At 65.4% G+C, this 6,648-nt stretch overlaps 1 pseudogene across 1 annotated transcript in view; it reads right to left on the bottom strand.

Annotated features, from left to right (window-relative positions):
- The window catches only part of LOC307086849, a 14,223-nt pseudogene continuing 7,575 nt past the window's right edge, over positions 1–6,648 (bottom strand). Inside the window, exons 5-10 of the transcript XR_013812821.1 lie at positions 6,297–6,580; positions 5,383–5,878; positions 3,961–4,311; positions 2,535–2,943; positions 1,995–2,502; positions 1–700 (exon numbers count right to left, since the gene is read on the bottom strand). The product of XR_013812821.1 is annotated as an uncharacterized misc_RNA (transcript). The remainder of the gene's footprint in view (positions 701–1,994; positions 2,503–2,534; positions 2,944–3,960; positions 4,312–5,382; positions 5,879–6,296; positions 6,581–6,648) is intronic.

Genomic DNA, 6,648 nt, shown 5'->3' with positions numbered 1-6,648 from the left:
GGGGGCGTGCGAACGATGGGGCGGTGTGTGTGCAGGGCTGGGGGGGTGGGGTGGCGTGCGCAGTGGAGATTCAACAGAAGGATAGCTCCCCCCACCCCTCTCTCTCTCTCTCCTCTCTCTCCCCCTCCCTGGACGGGGTCGGGGTCGGGGGGGGGCAGACTATCTGCTCAGCTTGCCCTCGCGGCTGCAGCCCCTGCCCTTGGACAGGTGGAAGGGGCCCGAGCGCGCCTGCCGGCCGCAGCACGTCTCCGGGTGGTGCGGGTGGCTCCGTCGCGCCGGGGGGGACCCCGAGAAGCTGGGCGGCGAGCAGCTACGCCCCAGGCAGCCCCCACCTCCTCCTCCGCCGCCGGCGCCCCCCATCAGGCCGTGGCGCGGCGGGTGGTGCTCGTGGCGGGAGGGCGAGGAGCTCCCCGAGCGCTGCAGGGAGGAGGAACTGCGGGGCGAGGCGGAGGAGCTGCGCTGGGGGTGGTGGTGGTGGCCGTAGTGGGGGTGGTGGTGGTGGTGGTGGTGGTGGTGGGGGGAGCCCGTCAGGCTGCCCAGGCCCGAGCGGGGGCCCCCGGGGGCCGGGGAGCGGTGGTGCAGCGGGGAGCCGCGCGCGCCCTGCACCAGCTGGGCCAGGCAGGACAGCAGGTCGGAGTCGCCGCCGCCGCCGCCGCCGCCGCCGCCGCCGCCGCCCGCGCAGATACGGTACCGCCGGAGCCTGGGGGGGAGACAATCAGGTTAGAGGGGGGAGACACAGCGGGTTAGAGGGGGGAGACACACAGTGGGTTGAGGGGGGGGGGAGACACACAGCGGGTTAGAGGGGGGAGACACACAGCGGGTTAGAGGGGGGGGGGAGACACACAGTGGGTTGAGGGGGGGGGAGACACACAGCGGGTTAGAGGGGGGGGGGGAGACACACAGTGGGTTGAGGGGGGGGGAGACACACAGCGGGTTAGAGGGGGGGGGGAGACACACAGTGGGTTGAGGGGGGGGGGAGACACACAGCGGGTTAGAGGGGGGAGACACACAGCGGGTTAGAGGAGGGAGACACACAGCGGGTTAGAGGGGGGGGGGAGACACACAGCGGGTTAGAGGGGGGAGACACACAGCGGGTTAGAGGGGGGGGGGAGACACACAGTGGGTTGAGGGGGGGGGAGACACACAGCGGGTTAGAGGGGGGGGGGAGACACACAGTGGGTTGAGGGGGGGGGAGACACACAGCGGGTTAGAGGGGGGAGACACACAGCGGGTTAGAGGGGGGGGGGGAGACACACAGCGGGTTAGAGGGGGGAGACACACAGTGGGTTGAGGGGGGGGAGACACACAGCGGGTTAGAGGGGGGAGACACACAGCGGGTTAGAGGGGGGGGGGAGACACACAGCGGGTTAGAGGGGGGAGACACACAGCGGGTTAGAGGGGGGAGACACACAGCGGGTTGAGGGGGGGGGAGACACACAGCGGGTTAGAGGGGGGAGACACACAGCGGGTTAGAGGGGGGAGACACACAGCGGGTTAGAGGGGGGGGGGAGACACACAGCGGGTTAGAGGGGGGAGACACAGTGGGTTAGAGGGGGGGGGAGACACAGCGGGTTAGAGGGGGGAGACACAGCGGGTTAGAGGGGGGAGACACAGCGGGTTAGAGGGGGGGAGACACACAGCGGGTTAGAGGGGGGAGACACAGCGGGTTAGAGGGGGGAGACACAGCGGGTTAGAGGGGGGGAGTAGAGGTAGAACCACCGAGCGGTTTAGAGAGAACCCTGTTTTAAAGGTTCCCTATTCTACCACCAGGTGTGAGTGTGATTGGCCGTTACAAGCCGTCTGGAAAATCGGCCTCTTCTGACATCACAAGTGGGCGTGTCCACCTGGATCTGCGCCGGGATAGGTCAGCCTACCAGCCTGCCCGGTGGACTGAGGCAAGCGTCGCTCATCCATCCTGTCACACGTCTAGGTGGACACGCCCACTTGTGATGCCAGAAGGTTGCATGGTTGCCCGTGGCGACGGGGGTCCTTACCTCCCCTCCACGGTGGAACGGCCGGGGGGTTTCCCCGGGGGGGGGCGGGGCTGCAGCCCCTGGCACGCCGGCGGGTCGGCGGGGGCCACGGGCCGCGGGATGCGGCTCCTGCGGGACAGGGGGCTGGAGGAGGAGGACAGCGACAGGCGGTCCGACCGGGACCCCAGCAGGGAGTCCTCGTCCTGGGAGCGGTCCGAGGAGGCCGAGGACGGCGGGTCCCCCCGGGGGGGCAGCGAGGCGCTGCCGCCGCCGGCCGGCCGGCGGCGGCGGCGGTCCGAGAGCGAGGGCGAGGCGGCGGGCGAGGGAGCGGGGCCCGGCGCGGGCGTGGCCCTCTTCAGGAGCAGCCTCTCCATGGCGGAGCCCGGCGTGGGGGGGTCCGCGGGCCCGGCCGGCTCCGGGACCGGGATGCGGCTCTGCCTGCGGGGGGCCGGGGCGCTGTGGGAGACGGGGGGCCGGCTCCGTCGGGGCGCCGCCGTGGTCCGAGCCCGGGACGTGGTTGGTCTCCGTGGCGACGGCAGCATCAGCAGCATCGGAGAGGGCGGGGGGTCCGGGACTGTTGAGGGGGGGCTTGGAGGAGGAGGAGCAGTGGGAGGCGGCTCCCTGGCTCAGCTCCGCCCCCTGGCTCCTCTGAGGAGACGGGGAGAGGCGGCCGTTGGTGAGGGAGGGGCTGCGGGCCGAGCGTGGGGGAGGACCCCCGGCTGGGGGCGGGGCTCTGGCCGCGGGACGGGCTCGTCTCTCCGTGGCCCTCCGCCAGGTGGAGGTGGGGGAGGGGGCCGTCGGTGGGCGTGGCCGGCCGGCTGGGCGGGCGGGGCCGGGCGGGGGGGCGGAGGTCGCGGAGGTCGGCGCCGCGGTCCTCCTGGGCCTCGGCGCGCCGCCCCCCCAGGACGCACTGGGGGGCGCTGTCGGAGGACTGGGAGGAGGAGGGGCCAGAGGGGCGCTGGGCCGTCAGCTGCAGGGGGGGGGGGGGGGGGGGGGGGGGGGGGGGGGGGGGGGGGGGGGGAAGAGGGGGAAGAAGAAGAAGTTGAGGAAGAGGAGGAGGAAGGGGAGGAGGAGGAAGACACAGGTGTTACTCGAGCAGTCAACAAGGCCTCGGGGGAAATGCAGCGGTATCGTTGGTAATGTTGTGGCCTGTTGCTGAGGGCCTACAACAGTAGTGCTCTAGCAAGAGCACCGGACAGTGCACACAATGTTTCACTGGCTTATATATCAAGACAATATATGGGTTATTATTATGGGATGTCAAACATGGTGAGATTAGTCGTGGCGACTGCATGCAAGGCCATATCTACCATGGTGGGACGGAACACAGTGCTATGGGCAGTGTCAGTCAAGCAGTGAGTACTAAACCGCCAAGAAGGACAGGAAAGGGTCACGCAACTTGGCAGGGGGCTTCAACGAGGAAAGGGTGAGAAACAAATAGAGGGAGAGAGAGAGGAACAGCAGCAGAGAGACGACAAAGACGATCTGAAACAAAAGAGGCCATGCGGCCGGTAGTCATGACTCCACATTCCGATACACACATGCGACACTCTCACGCACACACGCGCACACATGTGCCCCCTAACCGGGTCACAACAACAACAACAACAGCAACAACAACAACAACAACAACAACAACAAGGGGGAGGAGGGGGCGTGTCCGGTCACTGAGCATGCTCTGTCTGAACACAATGCCCCCCCTGCTTTCTGCTGCGTTTAATGGAGAGAGCTGCCCGGCAACAACACGCTGACGGCTCAGCCAATGAAATCAAAGCGGCCCCGGAAACCAACCAAAACAAACACGCAACGTAACGAAAAAGAAACAACTCAAAACACAAATTAAAAAAAAGACGATGAGGAGGAAGAAAGGGCAGAGAGCTGAGATGGCGTTTTGGAGGCAGGCGATGTCAACACGAGAGGAGGTGCGTCGACGGGGGTGGGTGGGTGGGGGCGGCGAGGGTGGTGGCGCGACCCGCCGGCCAATCACCTGCTGCAGCTGGGCGCGCGTGATGCGTATGACAGAGGGGAACTTGGCGTTGGCGGCGCCGGCCGGGATAGCGGGCAGCTTCCTGCGGGCGGGGGAGCGGGCGGGGGCCGGCGGCGGCGAGGTGGGCGGCGGCGGGAGGGAGGCGTGGCAGGAGGAGGAGGAGAAGGAGGCGCGCTCCCGCTGGTGCTGGTCGGCGGACAGGCTGCGGCGCAGGGCGGCGGGCCGCCGGAGGTGCAGGGGGTCCGACAGGGTGCAGAGGAGGGTGTGAGGGCTGGGGGAGCGCAGCAGCAGGGGGCTGCACGTCCGCGCCGCCGCCGCCTCCTCCGGGAGGGACGGGGGAGAGGTGGGGAGCTAGGAGAGGGGAGAGGGGGAGAGAGGAGGAGGAGGAGGAGGAGGGGGGAGACGGAGAGTGAGGAGGAGTGAGGGAGAGCGACGCGGAGCTGAACGCGTGGCGGCGTGGCGGGGGGCGGGGCGCACGTGGATCTTCCAGGTTCGGAACGTTACGGTCCGTTCGGCCGTCTGCTCGCGCGCAGTCGGATTCTAATTTGGGAATTGAACCGGAGCAGGGGAAGTTCCGAGCCTGGGACGGTCCACACATGAGGAGGGCGAAGGCTGTGCTTTGGTGGAAAAGGGATGTGGAATCTGTGGTTGTGAGCTCAAAACAAGCAGCGGTCAGCGTGGTGTTATTGTGGCTGGGGGTCAGTCAGGACCGGCTGGATTGGGTTTAACTCAGAGGGGGGGTTTCTGAATGTGGGGGAGAAGGCCCAAAGGACAGTTAGATCATCTAAAGCGCTTTCATCCAAAAGCACGGATTTGCGTGAAATGATGAGACTTTGCGAGAATCTTCTACGAGGCGAGGACGATTGATGACGCTTGGAGAAGATAAAAAGATGATGGTGGAAGTTCAGGGTAGAGAACGGGCGACAGAGCAACAAAGGCCATGAACAGCAGAAGAAGCAAACAAATGGTCCGAACTCTCAGCGAAACCGAAGGGGGAACCAAGGAATCTGTCAAACCAAACTTAAAAGTAAACTTTGCAAACAAGCACAAGCAAATCCAACTGCAAATGAATCTCTGCAAAATTAGATCAGCATGAACGATAATATAAAATAAATAAATACCAATCATAGTGCAACTCAAAGCCATGAGCTCTCTCTCCTCGCGTCCCCCGTCTGCCGTTACCCCCCCACTACTCTCCCTCGTATCAAACACAGCGGGAGCCACTGGTGAGCGAGCGACACATGAAGCAGGAGCCGACGGCTCTAGCGTGAAGGTCCAGGCCGCGGCGGTGGGCCGCGCCACGGCTCTGACACTGGCAGCGTTTTAGCAGGTAAAACCCTGAATACCGTCGGGTACCATGTGATGACATCACGCATGGTGGTCACGTGTAGCTGGGGGACGGGGACGTACACGCCCTCTCACCTGAGTGAGGACTCCCTCCGCCAGGGCGTCGGCCGGGCTGGTCGGGGTCACGGGCGCCAGGTTCCCGGGGGGGGACCCCACGCTCAGCTCCAGCCGGTCCCCCTTGGAGACCCCCGACGACGAGGCCTGCGTCTCCGGCTTGGCTTTGCCGTAGCTGGGGCCCGGGCTGCCCCCGCCCCACCCGGGGCTCTGCTCCCCAGGGCGGAGGACCTCCTCCCCCGCCTCCTCCCCCGCCTCCTCCGCCGAGGGCGTGCCGGGGGCCTTGGGCCGCTCCAGCACCCCCCACTCCCGGGAGTCCACCTCCTGCCGGCAGAGCTCAGGTTCAGCATCACGAAGCTGCTGGGGGCGTCGCCCGCCGGCTCCGGGGGAACCGGGCGTGGCCGGCGCGGGGGAGCCCCGCCCGGACAGGAACTCCTCGTGGCAGTGCCACACCCTCGGCGGCTCCTCCCCGGGGTCCCTCTCCTCGGGGGGGGGCCCGCTGGGCTGCTTGGGGGAGCTGGAGGAGGCGAGAGGAGAACACGGCCGTTGGAAAACATGGAGGAGGATCCAACAAACTCCCAAAAACTAAATCTAATGACACAAAGATATAAAAGAATACAAAAATATACACCAATTGACGAAGATAGATTAACGACTGAAACAGTGAAGAGGCTAATGGTGGAAAAAATAAACTCCTTTTTCTGAATAAAACCAAATTCAAAGAAAAGCTAAATGAATTAACGACCGACCATGTTGTTTTTCACCATTCAAATACACAACAACACGAAATGAGCCACCCGGTAAAACGAGGTTTAACGCAGCGGAAGACGAGACGGAGAGTGACCGTGAGAGGCTCCCTGCCTCTCACATCCTCTTTATCCATCCCGGTAAACCTGGTTGTTCTCTGCGGGGGGGGGGGGGGGATTGGAGCTCACCAGGCCTCCGCTCCGAAGCGCTCCGGGCTGGCCTTGGCCTCCAGGCTCAGCCTCCTCTCCAGCTCCAGGCTGTGGATGTTGCGGAGCTTCCTAAGCAGGGGGCCGTTGCAGTCGGAGGCCAGCCCCCCCTCGGAGGGCACCCTGACCGGGGGAGCCCATGCTGGGGCCCGCGTACGGGCTCGGGGGGCCCTGGTTGTGGCCCTGCGCCTCCTCGTTGGACGCCTGCAGGGAGGAGGCCGTCAATAGGAGTACACAACGACCGAACGGTGCACACATGGTCCTGGCTGACATTGTTTTAGGAGTCAACGCAAACGAGAACATTCTGGTCGTTTGCATCCAGCCTTCCACTGTA

This window comes from Pollachius pollachius, assembly GCF_949987615.1.
Source record: "Pollachius pollachius genome assembly, chromosome: 15".
Taxonomy (NCBI): domain Eukaryota; kingdom Metazoa; phylum Chordata; class Actinopteri; order Gadiformes; family Gadidae; genus Pollachius; species Pollachius pollachius.
This window is presented reverse-complemented; position numbering and strand designations above follow the sequence as displayed.